Here is a 21,798-nt window from a genome sequence, read left to right on the forward strand (position 1 = left end):
GGGGGGGGGGGCAGGTTGCACATAACAGACAGACCTTCCCCTAACACTTCCCATCTCTCTCTACCAAAGGACACAAGGTGGCCTCTTTTGAATCAGCATATGGTCAGAAAATGAGTATGGATGAAGTGGCTGTGGGCAAATGGGTGGCCCTGCCTTGTCCTAGACCAAGATGCCCTAAGGGACAGCTCCCTTCTGGGGACTCAGATGAGGATTGGGCTGATGAGGTTGTGCAGTGGGTATCATTTGATTCATCCTCTGCAAGACTTGGAAATGAAAAACTATCCTGTGATAAGCTTCACTCCTTCTCTTCCAATTAAAATCTGGCTTTAATCAAGGTAAACACAGTTAAGCATATTGCTTTGTTTTTTTTTTTTTTTTTTTTCCTTTTTTTATCGTTTAGGCTGAGCAGAGAATGGGAAAACTCTGATTCTTGATTTATCCCCCCCTCTTCATCATCAATTCTTTCTTTCTTTATTTTTTGTTTATTTTTGTAGTTGTAGATGGATAGAATGCCTTTGTTTATTTTTATGTGGTGCTAAGAATTGAACTCAGTGCTTCACACAGGCTAGGTAAGTGCTCTACTACTGAGCTACAGCCACACCCCTCCTCCTCAGTTCCTTTCCTTACAAATTTGTATTTATGGAAAAAAAGAATAGTGCTTGGTACAGCCAAACAAACAAACAAAGAAACAGAGTTTGAGGGAAATGATTCAAAATAAGATGTATGTGCCTTTGAAGTAAGGTAGACAGAGTTAGCATATAGCTAAGAACAAGAGTTTGGAATGAGGTAGGTTTTAGCCTAATCCAGTTCCACCATGGTAGACCTGGATGTGGTTACTTAGGCTCTCGAAGTTAAAAATCTGTAAAATTGAATCTGTCACTGACACTTGAGGTGATTTTGAGGATTTAGTAAGCTGATGTGCCTAAGATACCCAACATTGCTTTGGCATCTAGTTGGCACTTAAAGAGTAGATGACAAACTTTTTCAAAAAGGGCTGCTTGCTTTAGATGTTATAGTTAATTCCTTTTTCCTGACAAGTACAAAAATGTTGATTTAAGAAACATTCCTCATTTTACAAGGGAAAAAAGAAATCCTGAAATACCAGTGGTAAGTAAATTATTTCAAAATTTCATAACTCTTACCTAGTGGATGCCAGTCTAGGAATGCAAATATGATTAAATGCTAGGTTTTAATTTCTAAAAATCCATTTGTGGGACCCTTTTAAATCAGAAACATTAAACACTGTAACATTTCTCCCATAAAAATGTGAAATCAATAATATGTAAAAGATATAATAAAGCACACTCAAGACTGCTGTCTTTAGAAAGGTTTACCAGGTTGTTCTTGGCTAGTGTCTGGGAACCTGAGAGGTAAGTAGTTCTATACCTGATATAAAACTTCATCTAAATGATACAAGCTTCTCAATGTGCCTAGACTGCGCAAAGTGTGATTCTTGATAAACACCTTCTGAGAGTCATGCATTTGGGTCCAAATTAAGCAAAGGGTGCTATAGTAACCAACCTAATAAAAACCTTCAGCACTGAGTCTCTAATGAGTTTTCCTAGTAGACAACACATGTGACAATTTGATGCTAAATAAATTGTGCCTGAGTCTGCTTTGTATCCTGTTTCTGTAATAAATTGTAGCCATAACACAACTATATGCTGAGTCCTGTGAGTTCTCCTGAGGAATCACCAAACACAGGAATGGTCTTAACAAACAAATAATATTTGTTTGTTAGAGAAAAGTCTTGGAGATATATAGAAAATTCTCTGTCTCTTACACACACATATACACACACACCACACACTTGGCTTTGTATAAAACCTAAACATGAAGATACTTCATTTTTCACAAAATATTAATTGTGCATTTACCAGTTTCTAGCTGTTAGGAACTGTGAGAAGTACAACAAATAAAGGGCCCACAAAAAATTACCTCAAGTTAATAAAAATAATTATAATTATTTGTCAGTAGGAGACAGTATGACTCGCTGCCCTGTTCAGGGTCAGACAATATGTGAGGGTTGTTGAAATTATAAAGGAAAATAGTTCATTTACAGCTGTACTGGTTACAGAAAATTGTATTTGCATTTCAGTTGAGTATGCTGGGAGGATGAATTTGCATTGACAAGAAAGTGAGGTGGGAGGACAGCTTGAGTAAGACACTCATAGAATTGGTTCTAGATCATCCTGATTCCACAGAGTTCATATGGAGCAAAAGAAGAAGATTATAAAAAGCCTTTGAATGCCATTATAGTTTGCTTTCCACTGCTCATAGGATAAAATTCAAGCTAGGATTCTTGAACTGAGTTGTAGTAGGATTAAAGTGATATTTGAGCTTCCTGGCAGGCTGATGCTTTTGAATTCAAGTGATAATAGATAAGATGAGGAGACAAATTAAGAGCCTATTAAAATAATGCAGGCAGGAGCTAATGAGACCCTGAACTCAGGTATCTCATATGAGTGACTGATAAATGAAAATGCTGTGATAGATCCCTTGATGCCAGGAGAAAAATAAGGAAGTCCAGACAATTCTTTGTTTTGTTTAAGGGGAATATTGTATATGGTGGTAGAAGATATGAAGACTTAAGTTGATAACATGATAACATGATACATTTGGAGGTGACAGTGAGTCCGATAATCAGTTGAAGTCACATTTATTGTGATATATGTGTTTCTTAAATTCTATTCTATGGGAGCCATACAAACCTGCTTATTTCTCATTTAGGTCTTCCTTATACTGTTTTGGCCTTTTAGTGATTGTTAGTGAAAATTAATTTTAGAAGGATTCAGTTTCCTCCAGGGAATGTTTGCTCAGTGAAGAGGTTAAAAAGAAATAAGACTAAAAGGTCTTTATTTGTAATGAATGATGTTGTTATTATGAGTTTGGTACTGGGAATTAAACCCAGGGGTGATTAACCACTGAGCATCATCCCCAGCCATTTTTATGTTTTATTTTGAGACAGGGTCTTTTTAAGTTGCTTAGAGCCTCCCTAAATGCTGAGTCTGACTTTGAACTTGGGATCCTCCTGCCATAACCCCCCATGCCCCCAGTCATTGGGATTACAGGGGAGAGCCACTGTATCCAACTATAATTGTTATTAAAATGGTCAGGGTAAACAGTTAGCTTTTACAGAACCACAATTATTATAACATTTGGAAAATACCTTGTACAATTATATTGGTCTATTCAGGTGAAGCCAAATTCTTGCATAATAAAATATTTTCAAATATCTCTTACACAAAATATTATATTTTTTGAATCTTTTTGGAGTTCTTCTTTTGTAAACACTTAAATCACTTTTGAAGTTTTATTAAGGCTGTCAGGATAAATTTAGTTTTGTTCTGTTTAAATAAAGGAAGAAATTTTTTTTCTACATATTTTAGGCCAATTTTTTCCTATTTCTGCACCTGTGTGAGTGGGTGGGTGCTAATAGGTAAAGTAATTTTTCAGATTTCACATTAGTTTGTGGCAAAAACTCATGTGAATTCAGGGAATGTCCAGGAAGCTATTGAGCACTTCTGTTTATTAGATCTTTACATTTTAAACAAGCTAAAAAGATTTCTCTCTTTGTTTGTCAAAGACTGTCTTTATGTTTTCAAGATTTTATTTAAGTTGTATAACAAATATTTGTTTATTATTTTAACTAAATTATTTATTCTAATTTGGTATACATGATGGCAGAATGCAGTTTATTTCATATGACACATATAGAGCACAATTTTTCAAGTCATTGATTGTACACAAAGTATTTCACACTGTTCGTGTCTATGTACATGTACTTAGGGTAGTCATGTCTAACTTATCCCACCATCATTCCTACCCCCGTGCCCCCTCCCTGTTTTCAAGATTTTAATTCACTGCATTGTTTATTTCTTTTTATTAATTTTTCCATACTTCAAAAGTAATATAGACTAATGTGGAAAACTTAGAAAAGAAAAAGAAAAGAACAAAAATTGCTCATAAATGAACAATCCAGAAATAAACACTATTACTGATATTTTGGTGTATGAATTAGGAACCTCTATCAATCCCCACATACACATACATACATAGATGTATATGCACAACCCCTCCACAATCATCAGATTCTTTTAAAAGAGATCATAATGTACTTAATACATTTTTTATTTCTATATCATTAAATATTAAAAGTTAAAGTGCTTTAAAATTAGCATACTATAGCGATCCATGCATACCAATGTTTATAGCAGTGCAGTGCACAATAGCAGAGTAATGGATCCAGTCTAGGTGCACATCAACAGATGAAAAGATAAAGAAAATGTAATATATATAATGGATTTCTACTCAGCCATAAAGAGGGATGAAATCATGGCATTTGTGAAGTAAACGGGACTCAGAAAATCAAGGGCAAATGTTTTCTCTCATATGCTGAAGCTAGAGCAAAATAAGGGGGAAAAGGCAGGGGCCCCATGCAAATAGAAGGGAGACCAAAGTAGTAGAAGAGGAGGATTGAAGGGGAAGGAGGAGGGACTGTAAAGGAGAAGATGCAGAATAAATTGACCAAATTTATGATCTGTACATATATGATTGTACCATGATGAATTCCACCTTCATGTGCACCTATAAAGCACCAATTTAANGGAATTTCTAGTTTCTGTTAGAATGAATAAGTCCCAGAGATATATTGTATATCATAATTATTAGAGTTAATGTACATTTAGAAATTGCTAAGAGTAGATGATAAATGTTCTGACAACAAAAATCAAGTGAATTGATGAAATCATTAATTTAATTGAGCCATTTCACAATGTACACATATATCAAAACCTCATTGTATACCATGTAATAACACATTATGAAATAAATATATAATTGAGTGCACAACTTTTGTGTGTCAACTATATATTAATGTAAATAAAGATATAAGAAGAACTCTTTATATCCTCACTGGAAATGGAATCATCAATTCACATTATTATAATAGCTATGATCTACTAGTAGCTAACCCTTATTTGAGCACTTTCCTAATATATATATTCAATTAAATTATATGTATATGATCATGTGTATGTATAAAAGTACAAATTGTTCATTCATTAAGCACCTGCTGAATACCTATTAGGCACCAGACATTGGGAAGGAAGTTAGGAATCTATAGTAATGACAACATCGATACCACAAAGGTAACAGCAGACTTTTCTCTGGAGCCTTCTATGAGGTAGGCATGGAACAGGAATCCTCCACCTGATTTAGTTCCCATTTTATAATTAAAGAACAAAAAATTAGAGAAAATGTCTAATGCAAATGATCAGTTCTACTTGCAAAGCGGTTAATTAACTTATGGTCTGTTAGGATCAAAAATGTGTCCAGCTATGTCACACTGACCTCACAGAGAAGACAGATGTACTTTCCCTGAAGACCAAGGGTCACAAAGGACAGTAGATGTGCAGACATTGAGGAGACACTATGGTACATGCTGTCCTCCAGCAGGAACTTCATGGATTTCTAACAAAGAAGGGTCAGACCAATACTACGAGGTCCATGGATTTTCTTGTGCATATTTTCTCTGTCCCCAGTGCTTCCTTTTTAAGTACCTTCCTCTGGGACTGTGAGGTTGACTCAGGTTGCTCTGGCCTGCAGGTCACAGGAGCAGAGGCCGCAGGACTCAGTGGGTGCATGTGGCTTGAGGCTGCCCTGGTGCAGGAGTAGGGCAGAAGAGCACACACCTGCTCAGCACACCTCCTAGCTGTGCTGCCACCAAGCCAGACCAGACTCCCTCACCGTGGGATACTAACAGAATGACCAGTGGTCAGAGGGGGCAGAGTCTGTTTGTTGGGCCAGAAGCACTCCAATGGAATCGGCCACTTATTTCTGCTGATCTCATCTTTTCATCTCTTCCAAGGCCTGATCAGTTTAGTTTCTTTAAGTTGTGTTTATGTTAGTCACAAGCAGTGGCTGTTGGTCACCAAAGAACCCAGTTAACAGAGGGTATCTTCATGCTGGGGCAACCGAGTGCTCCACAGGGGTCACTTACTTTAATCGTCAGCAAAAGCAGATATGGTAGAAAGGAAATTATGGACCCTACATGAGAAAGCTGGGGCACAGAGATGTCAGGTCAATTTCTCCATGCCACACAGCTAGGCAGTGTTGGAGCTGTGACTCAAACTGGGGTCTGTCAGACCTCCGAGTTCACATCCATAGCCTTCATGCTGCCACCACCTCAGTGAAATGTGACGTGCACACAGTGCTGTGGGGCCAGGGAGATGGATGTAGTCAACCCAGCTTATGGGTCAAGAGGGACATTGCCGCCCAGCTTAAATCCATGAGATGCAGCCACAGAAAGGGAACAAGTGAGCCAAGCACACTAGGTGACCAAGTTAGGAAGGACATCACAGGCAGAGGGCCTGTCCGCGAGACCTGGTCTCTTGCTGGCCTTCGAGAATCCAGGAAGACGGATGGCCCAGCACTATTTGATTCATGGCTCATCCCCCTCGGAATGAGGTTCTGCATTCACCTGGCTTCTGAAGTCCCACCCTGACTCTTGGGGTTCCAGCAAGCAGTCCCACCTCTCAGTGACCTGTCCTGGTGCCTGCTTCTGCCTGAGCATAGGTGGATCCCAGGCTTGGTGCTGGGGCCAGCTGCTCTGCTCTCTGTGTTCGTCTTACTCTGGTCCAGCCCCAGAGAAAGGAGAGGTGTCTCCGATGTGTGGAACCTGATGGCAAGGGGCAAGGTGGCTGGGCCTGGCTTCTTGGGCAGGTCATTGTCCAGAACTCGGTGGTCCAACTGCAGCCAATTCTGCTGACCAGTGTCATCTATGAACAAAAAGTACTCTTTTGTTTCAGGTTGAAGTGTGAAGCCACCAGATCCAGCAGCTCTCTTGACAGCAGTTTGGGCTGAACTAGCAGCTCCAGCCTTCTGTCATCCAGGAGGTGCACCTGGCAGTGCCTGTCCTCTGTCATCTGGTACACATCTGCAGCACCTTGTGGCAAGCCAGCAGCCTCTCTGTAGACCATCTCCAGAGCATGGACACTGTCAGGTTCCACACGAAGGGGCTGCTGGTGAACAGTAGGTCCTCCACGCCACACATGAACACCGTGGCCATCCTCTTGGCTTGGGTGCGGGGTCCCCACTGCCATACCAATGCCACCGCTGCAGCTGTGTCAAGCCTGCCACCTAGCTGGTCTAAAGCTCGCGCCTGGCCGGTTCCCAGCAGCATGCCCCGGGATTGGGCACCAGCCAGCCAAGGGTCGCAGTTGGCACCAGCGGCCTCAGTGTGCCCAGTCCGCCCACAGGCTGCGCTAAGCTCCGCCAGCTCCTAATATATTTTTAATTCTTTATGTTACTCCTCAAAATAATCCTATGAGGAAGTACTATTATTTTCTCATTACCATTGTTATTATTACTCTGATTTTATACCTGAAGAAATAGAAACACAAAGAAATGTTGAAAGTTAGTCAGCTAGTAAGTGCAGAGCCAGGAGGCAGGCAGGCTCCAGGGTCCATTTTTAATCACTAGACTTTAATGGTTCTTACATTTTGGGTTGTATGCTTTCTCAGCTTTATGTTTTAGAAAACAAATATGTAAGTCTATGTAGTATGACTTTTCCTGAATGTTGTTATAGGAAATTGATTCCAATATGTGATACCACTAAATGCTGAGAGCCACAGCCGAGTCGGAATGGCCCCTGGCATTTTGCCAATAGTATTGGTTGAGAGGCAAGCCATTAAGATGATGCTGCATTGATTCAGTTGCGTATTAGGCCTTTACTGTCTGCCTCAGCCTGCTACTTTGGAATTCTTGTGGGGATTCTCGGAGAGTTCCCATTGGTTGGGGAAGTGCAGGAGGAGGGATTTCCAGAGGAGGGATTTCCAGTGTGTGGTTCCTGGAGAAGCCGCGTGGCATTCGGAAGAGTTCCTGGGGAGCGTGTGTGGAGTGTGCTGGTGGAGTTCAGAAATAAAGTTTGTTCCTCTTGAGTGGCTCGTGATTTGTGCCCAGCCAGACTGCGGCAACTAAATGGGTTAGTAGACCTGGACCATTTACATTTGCCTCAAGATAATCGTATACAAAAGATAAGAAACATAATACTCGTGCATATACTCTATTTTTTAAGCTGTGGCTTTCTAGTTCTAAGTTTGCAAAATTCAGTCTCATTACTAGGTATTCATGCCTTGTAAAACTTTTGCTAATACCATTTTATGCCACTAATTTAATATTCACCATTATATCAGTAAGCCATGCACATAAGGCTGGGGAATCTCAAATTCAAAATAAGTTTGGGCGACTTGGAGAGGACTCAAAATTTTAAAAAGGGCTGGAATGTGGCTCAGTGGTAACATACTTAGTTCCTCAGTACAAGAGAGTGGGGGAGAGATGAAGGTTTTTATATGCTGAGAATTGAATATATATATATATATATATATATATATATATACACACACACACACACACATATGCTTTTTAGTATATAAAATAAAATATACACATATAGTCTAGCATATATATACTATATATGCTTATATATGCATGTATATTTTACATTCCTAATTTTACTCAATTCTTACAAAACCCCTTTAACAGAAGTAAAAAATCATTGCTACTCTTTTTGGATTAGGATATATGTCATAATACATTTTTAATTTTTTTAATATTAAGGAAATTTATTATCAGAATATGGGTTTAGAAAAAGAAAAATATTCAGAAAAGACCATGCATCCTATTACATGAGAGATAATTGAAGTGCTATATAGTTGAGGAACTGCCTCATAGAAAATAAGTAGATCTGGAACTGGGGTTATAGCTCAGCAGTAGAGCCCTCATCTCGCACATGTAAGGCCCGGGGTTCGATCCTAAGCACCACGTATAAAGAAATAAAATAAAATAAAGTTAAAAAAAGAAAAAGAAAAGAAGTAGATCTGACTTTACTGTCACAAGAGCACAAAATGAGGACCAATAGGAGGGAGCTCCAGGGGAGTAGATTTGTAATCAACCTAAAGGAGCACTTCCCAATGCTTTGTACTGATTCAACATCGAATGGGTTTCTTTGAGAGGATGGTGGAGTCCTAAGCACTGACTGAATGACTGTTTTGGGAAATGTTGAAGAGAGAATCTTTGGAAGTTTTTTTTTAAAATACTTTTTTAGTTGTAAATGGACACAATATCTTTTTATTATTTATTTTTGTGTGGTACCAAGGATCGAACCCAGTGCCTCATAAATTTGAGGCAAGTGCTCTATCATTGAGCTACTGCCCCATTCTAGAATCTTTACAAGTTTGCTAAGTATTCTGTTCCCCTCTCTCTGCAGTAGATTAAATACCTGTGCAACTCAGAAGTGATCATACAACTTTCTCTGACTAATGAGATGTGAGCAAAAGTGATATCTGCCATTTCTGGGCAGAAGGTTTAAGAGAAATGATGCAATTTGCTGTGTCACTTTTTCTTTACCACAAACAGCTATCCATGTGTGGCCAACCTGGTCACCAAATGAATATGGTATGGGGCAGAACCTCAGATGATCTCCACTAGACATTAGATAAACAGAAACAAACCCTCGGATGATTTTGAACCATCAGAATTTGGGGGTTGAATATTAACTGAAGCATAATGGACCCTATCCTGACTGATACAGATTCTTCTTGATTTAGGGGACCTCTAAAACCACTTCTATACCTGAAGTTTTCAGGACATGATATCATCTGAAGTATTTTTACTTGTTTTCTTCCTGTATTTCCTTATAAATGAGTTGTAATTGTCAAAGGTTACAGAGTCAAGAAAAAAATATCATGAATTGTTGGGTTGTAACTCAGTAGTAGAATGCTTGTCTTGTAAGCATGAAGTCCTGGGTTTTATCCCCAGTACACCCTCCCACATACACAGGAATCATGAATTGTCAAAATTACCCTTGAAAATAATGAAAAACACCCACAAAACCAAAACAATAAATGCATATAGTATATGCATATCTCTGTTAGTATTATACATTCATTTACAATGAAGTTGTTGGACAATGTTTTTAAGGATCATGTTGCACAACAATACATATCTTTAAATTCTAGAATTATACCTGTGTAGCAAGATGTGCATGTTTTAATAGTTACCAGGAAACTAAGGACAAAGTAACTGAAGAAATTAAAATTGGTGTCTCCCATTTCATGCTGACTGGGGGCTTGTGCTCTCTGAGTGGAATGGTGAGGGAGACCCTGTGCTCTTTTTTCCCACTATGACTCTAAGAGTTATGTTCCCTATGTTACATGTGCCATGCCATGGTACAATTGTACAATACTTCTTTTCTTCCTTATAGTTTGAGTATTAAGGGCTGGGGTTGTGGCTCAGTGATAGAGCTCTTGCCTAGCACATGTGAGGCCCTGGATTCGATCCTCAGCACCACATAAAATAAAATAAAGATACTGTGTCCATCTACAACTAAAAAATAAATATTTCAAAAAATAGTTTGAGTATTAAAAATCAAGCTTAGGTCCTGAAGCAAAATTTGAGGTGACCGAAGATTAGAGGAGACCAACAAATTTGGACAATGTGTTCTTGTGTCATAACACATTTATTTTTAAAAAGTAACAAGTAGCTTAAACAAAATAGAAGTTTATTTCTCTCATATAAAGTCCAAACTGGCATGGTAGTTCTGCCTTGTCAAGTCGTCAGGGGCCTGGTCTCTTTTTAACTTGTTTTCAGGGTATTGTGCTCATCCACAGGGATTAAGTTGGCTCACCCTACATCCAAATTCTAGCCCCAACCTTTGGGAATGAGGAAAGGGGATGAGGAGGTCTCTTCTGCTCATGGTCCATTGACCAGAACATAAGCAGAATGTCACATTCAATTGTCTGGAAGGATAAAAAATCTAATCATTGCTGGGTTCTATATACTTAGAAAAAAATCTAATTATAATAAATGGAGGGCACAGCAGATATCAGGAGACAATTAGCTTCTGTACACCTCTTTTTTTAGAGGTGAGAAAGATGATCCTCAAAAAATGATTTGTTCAAGGCTGCACATAACTAAGATATTTGAAAAACTGGTGATAAAGAGGACATAGAGTTATTCTGGGTACATCAGAAGTCAGAACCAGGACTGGTAGGGAGGAATTTTCTATACAGTTAATATTAGAACAAATAATTTTCAACATTTAGAAGAGTACAATAATGAATAGGCTACCTTAGTTGTACTACCAATTGAATGGCCTTGTCCATTTGTCAGGGATGTCATTCTTACTTTGGCACCATGCCTCTAATCCCAGCACCTTGGCTGAGGCAGGAGGTTTGCAAGTTTGAGGCCAGCCTCAGCAACTCAGACTCTCAGCAACTTAGCAAGACCCTATCTTAAAATAGAGAAAGAGAGAGAGAGAGAGAGAGAGAGAGAGAGAGAACATTCTTCATTAGGAAGATGGGTCACTTAGGTGATTCTTAAGGTCTTTTCTAATTCCAAGAGTCTGTGATTGAGCTTTCAGTTTTGTCTCCTAATACCAGTGTTCCTAAACCTTTTATTTTATCCAGGACCAGTCAGCTTATATTAGCCAAATATGTATGTGTTTGTTTCCTTGGTAACCTATCATTTCCCTACCTCTCCTTTAAGCTTCTTTTAATTGATTCACATTCCAACCTTTCTTCAAGATCTAGATAAAATTTAATGTCTCATCAGTTTGATTGCCATACCTGTCCAAACCTACAGCCTACCCACTTGTTTCTCTCCAACCCTTGGTGTACATACTAAATATGTTGTTAATATGTTGGTTATTTGTTTAATGAATGAAGAACAGTCCTCACCATCCTACTTTGACTTCTCACTCAGTTGTTATAATTCTTGTTCCTACCAGTCCTGGTTCTGACTTCTGATGTACCCAGAATAACTCTATGTCCTCTTTATCACCAGTTTTTCAAATATCTTAGTTATGTGCAGCCTTGAACAAATCATTTTTTGAGGATCATCTTTCTCACCTCTAAAAAAAGAGGTGTACAGAAGCTAATTGTCTCCTGATATCTGCTGTGCCCTCCATTTATTATAATTAGATTTTTTTCTAAGTATATAGAACCCAGCAATGATTAGATTTTTTATCCTTCCAGACAATTGAATGTGACATTCTGCTTATGTTCTGGTCAATGGACCATGAGCAGAAGAGACCTCCTCATCCCCTTTCCTCATTCCCAAAGGTTGGGGCTAGAATTTGGATGTAGGGTGAGCCAACTTAATCCCTGTGGATGAGCACAATACCCTGAAAACAAGTTAAAAAGAGACCAGGCCCCTGACGACTTGACAAGGCAGAACTACCATGCCAGTTTGGACTTTATATGAGAGAAATAAACTTCTATTTTGTTTAAGCTACTTGTTACTTTTTAAAAATAAATGTGTTATGACACAAGAACACATTGTCCAAATTTGTTGGTCTCCTCTAATCTTCGGTCACCTCAAATTTTGCTTCAGGACCTAAGCTTGATTTTTAATACTCAAACTATTTTTTGAAATATTTATTTTTTAGTTGTAGATGGACACAGTATCTTTATTTTATTTTATGTGGTGCTGAGGATCGAATCCAGGGCCTCACATGTGCTAGGCAAGAGCTCTATCACTGAGCCACAACCCCAGCCCTTAATACTCAAACTATAAGGAAGAAAAGAAGTATTGTACAATTGTACCATGGCATGGCACATGTAACATAGGGAACATAACTCTTAGAGTCATAGTGGGAAAAAAGAGCACAGGGTCTCCCTCACCATTCCACTCAGAGAGCACAAGCCCCCAGTCAGCATGAAATGGGAGACACCAATTTTAATTTCTTCAGTTACTTTGTCCTTAGTTTCCTGGTAACTATTAAAACATGCACATCTTGCTACACAGGTATAATTCTAGAATTTAAAGATATGTATTGTTGTGCAACATGATCCTTAAAAACATTGTCCAACAACTTCATTGTAAATGAATGTATAATACTAACAGAGATATGCATATACTATATGCATTTATTGTTTTGGTTTTGTGGGTGTTTTTCATTATTTTCAAGGGTAATTTTGACAATTCATGATTCCTGTGTATGTGGGAGGGTGTACTGGGGATAAAACCCAGGACTTCATGCTTACAAGACAAGCATTCTACTACTGAGTTACAACCCAACAATTCATGATATTTTTTTCTTGACTCTGTAACCTTTGACAATTACAACTCATTTATAAGGAAATACAGGAAGAAAACAAGTAAAAATACTTCAGATGATATCATGTCCTGAAAACTTCAGGTATAGAAGTGGTTTTAGAGGTCCCCTAAATCAAGAAGAATCTGTATCAGTCAGGATAGGGTCCATTATGCTTCAGTTAATATTCAACCCCCAAATTCTGATGGTTCAAAATCATCCGAGGGTTTGTTTCTGTTTATCTAATGTCTAGTGGAGATCATCTGAGGTTCTGCCCCATACCATATTCATTTGGTGACCAGGTTGGCCACACATGGATAGCTGTTTGTGGTAAAGAAAAAGTGACACAGCAAATTGCATCATTTCTCTTAAACCTTCTGCCCAGAAATGGCAGATATCACTTTTGCTCACATCTCATTAGTCAGAGAAAGTTGTATGATCACTTCTGAGTTGCACAGGTATTTAATCTACTGCAGAGAGAGGGGAACAGAATACTTAGCAAACTTGTAAAGATTCTAGAATGGGGCAGTAGCTCAATGATAGAGCACTTGCCTCAAGTTTATGAGGCACTGGGTTCGATCCTTGGTACCACACAAAAATAAATAATAAAAAGATATTGTGTCCATTTACAACTAAAAAAGTATTTNAGGAGGAGGAGGAGGAGGAGGAGGAGAAAGAGGATAAAAGTAGGAAGTATTTAAGTGCTTTTTTCCCTTTTTTTCATTGAGGGGAATTAGGAGACATGGAAGAGATTTCTTTATCAAAGTTTTTGTTTGTTTGTTTGTTTGTTTTTTAAGTCTAATTGGAGGAGGAAATAGAGTGGCAGAAGGAACAGCATACACAGAGGCCTGAGCAACATGGTGTGTTGAGGGCACCATGAGGATACTAGTATTTTATGCTGCCACAGAAAAATAGTGAGAGGAAGTGGTTATTTCAAGGAGTCTAGACTTGAGTGCATTCTGTATTTAGGGAGCCAAAAACAGTGACTTAAACAAAGTGGTAGGTTGGCTTTAGGCTGAAATTGAGAGGAATTCTCATTTGATAGACCACCTTAGCTTTCTCAGCAATCAAGAAAGGTAGACTAAAGTATGATAAAATATCAGAAAAGCTTCTGCATGTGATGGAATAGGAAGTAGAACAAAGGGAAGTCCAAAAGGCCCCACTGAAATTTTAAAATATGAATTTTAGTAACAGTAGCATGCTCATTTATACAGTTTCCTCCAGCAATGCTCATAGGTTAGGTGTAGGAGAAAATGGATGGTAGGATTGATTCAGGTTTAGAAGTTGATAGCTAGATGGAAAGGTCAAAAGGCAAGGGATTAAGAGTGTTGAAAGAAATTTAAGGAATCAATTATGGGATCCAGATTGCATAAGGAAGGAAACCAGGCCAGGAAGATAAATCTGGAAAGTATAAAATGTTTGGAAGATGAAGGCCTCAGTAATGTCAAAGAAGGTGTGTATTTAAGCAGTAATGCTGTGAAGCTGGATTAAGCTGGAGGAGGGATAGGGATTCAAAAGTGGGTTATTAAAGCCTGAAATTCCTTCAGTAAAGCAGTGTAGAGTGGGCAAGGTCAAGGGCGTGGGTGTTGCTGAAATGGCATGAAGGCTTGGGTAGGGCAAAGAAGGCTGAGCCTAGGGTGTTAGGTTATTTGTCTAGTGTTAAGGTAGCTAGTATGATTGCAGATGTTGGGGTGAAGAGAGAGAGATTGCAAAACAAATATTTCAACTGTAGTATCAACTAGGAGAAGAGCATGACATAACCAGACATGTTGTACCTGGAGATTTAGAGTCTTAAGTTTGAAAGTAGAAGAGTGACAACCTGCAAGTGACAGGGTGCTGAAAAGTGCTGATGCTGCCTTTGAACCTGTGGGAGATGGAGGTGGAGAATAAATCTCCTACCAGCAGGGGCATAATTCCAGTGGCATCCTCTTGAGGTAGCCAGGTTTCAGTTAGGCAGTAAGTGGAGGGTTAGTGGAAAGACTGAGAACGTGAGGGTTTATTGAATCCTGGAACAAAGGTTCCAGTTGGTGTGACAGAATGAGGGGAAAGAAATTTACAACAAGAGAATGAATCAGAGTGAGGTTAGGTGTAGGAGAAAATGGATGGTAGGATTGATTCAGGTTTAGAAGTTGATAGCTAGATGGAAGGGTCAAAAGGCAAGGGATGAAGAGTGTGGAAAGAAATTTAAGTAACTAATTATCAGATCCAAATTGCATAAGGATGGAAACCAGGCCAGGAAATTTTTTTTTAAATCCAAAGTGAAGAGTGAGAAAAGACAGAGCACATTGGGGACTGAAAAAGAAGAAGTGACCAGGACTTCCATTTTTATCTTCTCCTGTGGATTGTGGGGATGAAATGCATAGGTAGAACAGAGGCCTGAGGATGTCCAATATGGACATGAAATAGTTTATATCAAAGGCCCCGGAGATACAAGGTGCCTCTCTCACCCCTCTACCTATGGACTTAATCCTCATCACCATCTGCCTATTAGCTCTCATTTCAGAAAAATAGTACTCCTACTATTCCCTGACATCCCTATATCTTTGACCCAATCCACATCTTATCCACATCTTATTTCCTTCTCCTTGTTTTGCTATGCAATTCTGATACAAATTTCATGAAAAAATAATCTATATTTCCTATCTCTTAAGCATTCTTTTTCTCCCTTTTAACCCTTACTCAGTCTTGCTGTACCATTTAACTCAAAAATTGTTTATGCTAATATCATCACTCATCTCCAGTTGACATAACTAATCAATATTTTCTCATTTGTACCTTTGTGCTCTACTCAGAACTCTATCTTGAAACTATTTCTTGAAACTTGAGTATTTTGGTTTCATGAACCATATTCTCTACTTTTACCATCCACTTCTTTATTTCCTTTTCTAAATTCTCTGAGGGTGTTACTTCTCTTCATTTTTAAAAAAAATCAATTTTATTTTAAAAACAAGTACATAGTTTCTATATACCTCCTGTGCTCCCACTCAAAGAGCCTTCCCCACCATGGTCATCCTGCATTTGTTACAGTGGTATACTTGTTACATTGAGCAATCCACACAGACACATCATTGTCCCCTAAAATGTATCATTTACATTAAGGACCAATCTTGGTGTCAGGTATTGTATGAGTCTTGACAAATGTATAATGACATGTATCCACCATTCTAGTATAATACTAAATAATTTCACTGCCCTAAAAATCCTCTGTAGGTTTCCTGTTTTACCTGTCTCCCCAACCACTAATCTTTTTACTTTCTCCATAATTTTTCTTTTTTTCAGAATATTATTTAGTTAGAATCAAACAGTATGGAGCCCTTTCAGACTGGTCTTTCACTTAGTAATGTGCATCTAAGCTTCCTCCATGTCTTTTCATGGCTTTCTAACTTTTTGTTTTTTAGTGCTTAATAATATTCTGTTATCTAGAATTCAATTCATTTGTTTTCATCAGAACAACTTGATTGCTTCCAAGTTTGGGCAGTTATGAATAAAGATGCTATAAAAATGTATAGTTAGGGTTTTATGTGGATATGTTTTCAATTCACTGGATTAAATACCAGAGAACATGACTGCTGGACCACATGGGAAAGTATTGTCCACCCTTTTTATAGGCGAATGGTCCACAGGAGGCCAGTCATTAGTATTCTGCTTTGCAAACATGTAACTTAAGGTCAAAAAAGTTAAATGACTTACCCAAGGATTACACAGAAATAAGTGACAGAGCAGGTCTAAACATTGGGATTTCTCCCTACTGGTCCAAGACTTTGTGGCTTCCTCATTACATGACAGAGAAAAAGTTTAGATTTCTTAACCAGGGGTCTAAGTCTAAAATTATCACACAGCTCAAAAAAGACTGCAGTAACATCATACCTAGAACTGGGTGGAGAAAATGTACAAGCTATAAATGTATAATATTTTAAGGCCTTCAAGAGTGATCAGGATATTAAAGATTCTAAAACACCCAAGAGTTTTATTTATATGTAAAACATGTTAAGTTGATAGTGAAATAACAACTTATAGGATGGAAGAAAATATTTACAAATCACATATTCCATAAGGGTTTAATATCCAGAGTTGATCTGGGGGCTGGGGATGTGGCTCAATCGATAGCGCGCTGGCCTGGCATGCGTGCGGCCCGGGTTCGATCCTCAGCACCACATACAAACAAAGACGTTGTGTCCGTCGAAAACCAGAGTTGAGCTGGGTTGTGGCACAGTGGCAGGACACTTGCCTAGCATATGTGAGGTCCTGGGTTTGATTTTCAGTACCACATAGAAAAATAAATAAAATAAAGTTATTATGTCCAACTATAACTAAAAATATTTTTTTAAATACCCAAAGTAATGGGGTTGGGTTGTGGCTCAGTGGTAGAGCGCTTGCCTAGGACATGCAAGGCCCTGCACGACATAAAAATAAATAAGCAAAATAAAGGTATGTGTCCACTACAGCTAAAAATTAAATATTTTTTCAAATCCAAAGTAAATACAGAACTCCTTCAACTCAACAGCAATAAAACTTGACTAAAAAATGGGCAAAGGACTTCTCCAAAGAAGTTGCACAAATGACCAATAAGCACAAGATGCATAGCATCACTTCTCATTAGGGAAATGAAAATCAAAACTACAAGAAGGAACTACCTCACACCCATTAGGATTGGCTACTATTCAAAAATATTAATAATAACAAGTGTTGACAAGGGAATGGAAAAATAGGAACCTTCTTGTGCTGTTGGTGGTGTAATGTAAAATAGTACAGCCACTATGGAAAACAGTATGGAAGGTGCTGAAAAACCTTAATAAACTATTCCACTTTGGGGTATAAGTACCCAAAAGAATTGATAACAAAAACCAAACAGGTATTTGGACACCCATGCTCATAGCATTATTTGCAATAGCCAAAAGGTGTAGGCATTTTAAGTGTCCATCAAAGGTTGAATGAATAAACAAAATTTGGCATACACATATAGAGTAGAATAGTATTCATCTTTAAAAAGGAAGGAAATTCTGATACAACATTTATGAAATTTAAGTATATGATGCTATGTGAACTAAGGATAAATACCATATAATTCTACTTAACATTAGTTAATCTGACCCAGAGTAATAAGATTCATAGAGACAGAAAGTTACATTGGTGGTTATCAGGGAATGAGTAGTGGAATGGGGAGATGCTTAATGGAAATGGAGTTTTGGTTTGTAAGTTAAAGAGTTCTGAAGATTGGGCACACAACTTCATGACAGTAATTAACCCACTGAACTGAACTGTACACTTAAAAATGGTTGTGGTTGTGAGCATTATGTGTATTCTACCATTATTTAAAAAAAAAATGAGTAAATATTTTGACCAAGCCCCATATTTTTATAAGGCTAAGCTAATTATTTATGTGTTATTATATTCAAGTAAAGTACACAAGTGTTAAAAAAGAATTTTTTTCAATACTAAATTGTTGATGAGTCCAGTCAGTCACTCTACTAACTAATATGATTTAGTAAACTGTAGACATATAGGTTTAGGCTTATACAGTGATTAACTTTTATTTGACACTTTTGGAAATTTCCTCCATCATAGTATAATGTTTAACTCTGAGACATTGCCAAGTTGTTTTTCAAGAGGCTGCACAAGAAAATGACTTCTTGACAGAAACATGAGTGCAAGGAAATGTGCTTCAGGTTGACTGGGTTCTGGGGGCACAGGGTTCTACAAAATTTAGATTTCAATCCAAGGTCATGGTAAAACATGTGAAGTTCAATGCCAGGACTGTGATGGTATAGGAGAGGGACATGGAAGGTGCCTACAGGACCCTCAGCAGAATCCTCACCATGGATGGGCACTGAGGACATGAAGCTATACAGTGGTGCTGTGATGTGCCTGGCCTCCTTTGATGGCAGGGAAACTGTAAAAGTGCTGGTGGATCCGCAAAGTGGAAATGGCTCCAAAAATCAATTTCTTTTTTATCACTCCCCAGTATGGGGACTGGTACCCAGGAACATTCTACCTCTGAGCTGTATCCCCAGCCCTTTTTAAAAACTTTATTTTGAGACAGGGTCTTGCTAAGCTGTCTAGGTTGCCCTCAAACTTGCAATCCTCATGCCTCAGCTTCCTGAGTAGTTGGGATTATAGGAAGGTTAATTTCTGTTTTTTTTTTTTTTGTTGTTGTTGTTGTTTGTTTTTGTTGTTGTTGTTGTTTGTTTGTTTTATTATTAGTTATTCAAAACATTACAAAGCTCTTGACATATCATATTTCATACATTTGATTCAAGTGGGTAATGAACTCCCATTTTTACCCCATATACAGATTGCAGAATCACATCCGTTACACATCCACATTTTTACATAATGCCATACTAGTGTCTGTTGTGTTATGCTGCCTTTCCTATCCTCTACTATCCCCACCTCCCTTCCCCTCCCCTCCCATCTTCTTTCTCTACCCCATCTACTGTAATTCATTTCTCTCGTTTTTTCCCTTTCCCCTCACTTCCTCTCATATGTAATTTTGTATAACAATGAGCATCTCTTCCATTTCCACGTAATTTCCCTTCTCTCTCCCTTTCCCTCCTACCTCTCATCTCTGTTTAATGGTAACCTTCTTTTCATGCTCTTCCTCCCTGCTCTGTTCTGAGTTGCCCTCCTTATATCAAAGAAGACATTTGTCATTTGTTTTTTAGGGATTGGCTAGCTTCACTTAGCATAATCTGCTCTAATGGCATCTATTTCCTTGAAAATGCCATGATTTTGTCATTTTTTAGTGCTGAGTAATATTCCATTGTGTGTAAATGCCACATTTTTTTTTATCCATTCATCTATTGAAGGGCATCTAGGTTGGTTCCAGTCTAGCTATTGTGAATTGTGCTGCTATGAACACCAATGTAGATGTATCCCTATAGTATGCTCTTTTAAGGTCTTTGGGAAATAGTCCGAGAAGGGGAATGTCTGGGTCAAATGGTGGTTCCATTCCCAGCTTCCCAAGGAATCTCCATACTGCTTTCCATATTGGCCACACCAATTTGCAGTCCCTTCAGCAATGTACAAGTGTACTCTTTCCCCACATCCTCGCCAGCACTTGTTGTTGTTTGACTTCATAATGGCTGCCATTCTTACTGGAGTGAGATGGTATCTTAGGGTGGTTTTAATTTGCATTTCTCTGACTGCTAGAGATGGTGAGCATTTTTTCATGTACTTGTTGATTGATTGTATGTCCTCCTCTGAGAAGTGTCTGTTCAGGTCCTTGGCCCATTTGTTGATTGGGTTATTTGTTTTGCTATTGTTTAATTTTTTGAGTTCTTTGTATACTCTGGATATTAGGGCTCTATCTGAAGTGAGAGGAGTAAAGATGTGTTCCCAGGTTCCCTATTTACCTCTCTTATTGTTTCTCTTGTTGAGAAAAAAAAAACTTTTTAGTTTGAGTAAGTCCCATTTGTTGATTCTTGTTTTAACTCTTGTGCTATAGGTGTCCTATTAAGAAATTTGGAGCCCGACCCCACAATATGTAGATCAGAGCCAACTGTAATCCCAGCGGCTCAGTAGGTTGAGGCAGGAGGATCCTGAGTTCAAAGCCAGCCTCAGCAAAAGTGAGATGCTAAGCAGCTCAGTGAGACCCTGTCTCTAAATAAAATACAAAAAAGGGCTGGGATGTGGCTCAGTGGTTGAATGACCCTGAGTTCAATCCATGGTACCCTTACTCCAAAATTTTTTTTTTAATAAAAGCAATGGGTGATGTGTGCATTTCCTCCCAGAGGGCTGTTCAGAAACCTTTGCTTCTCATTCTCTGGTTCCTTGTGCCATCTCTGTTGGTGGCACACCTTTTCTAGAGAACAGGATTGATGGTTACTATGAAACCCACAGACTTCTCATGAGTTGTTACACAGGGCCAGTTGCACTCACCTGTCTTCAGGTTTCCAAAATACTGGTGTAGTCCCATGAACATCTTCTTGGTTTTTGCCGCAGCCCGGCTGGCTGGGCAAAATAACCGGGGGGTGACGAATAACTTGTGTACTTGATACAGCAGGAGTGGAAGCCGTTTATTGCAGGACAGGAGCGGTATTTATACATTCCACACAGCTTATCTAATTAGCATAAACTAGATACATCAGTCAACCAATAAGGAATCTCCCCACTTAATGGCTCGCTTTTGTTACTTCTCAAACCACTCCCTCTGGCATTTTGCCAGGCACCATCCAGACTTGTTTACGAACTCTAACATTCCCCTGGCAAAATGCCAGGTGTTATTTTGACTTGTTTACAGACTCTAACAGTTTTATTTTATCTGTTTTTAAACAAAAGTGAGCCTTCAGATATGTCCTTTCCTAGACTCATTCTAAGGCCAATAAATGTGGATGTCTGGGAGTGAGATCCAGGCACTAAGAACTTCCCAGGTGACTCCAGGGACATCCAAGATTCCACAGTTCTGTTCTCTGGTCAGATGACTGAAAAATGAGCACAGGTGTGGGAAAGTGCCTCTCCTCAGCATGTGGCCTTTGTTTTCCACTTCCACTCCCATCCACTGCCACCAGAAATCCATGCACATCATTGAAACATTGATTACTAATGTTCTCATGTTTCAAAAGATATCAGATGCCAAAGATTCAATTGCCCATAACTCACATTGATAACACACTTACATTGTCCATACTGGCCTGCTTTTATTAAGTTTTTAGTTACTTCTCATAAACTTACCTTGAAAATTGAAGTGTAACAACTTTCATGGA

The 21,798-nt window shown here is 38.6% G+C and overlaps 1 pseudogene; it reads right to left on the bottom strand.

Moving 5' to 3' along the window:
* The window catches only part of LOC107133697, a 23,187-nt pseudogene extending 2,141 nt beyond the window's left edge, over positions 1-21,046 (bottom strand).
* Positions 21,047-21,798: the final 752 nt, after the last annotated feature.

This window comes from Marmota marmota, unplaced genomic scaffold, assembly GCF_001458135.2.
Source record: "Marmota marmota marmota unplaced genomic scaffold, marMar, whole genome shotgun sequence".
NCBI classification, from domain to species: Eukaryota; Metazoa; Chordata; class Mammalia; order Rodentia; family Sciuridae; genus Marmota; species Marmota marmota.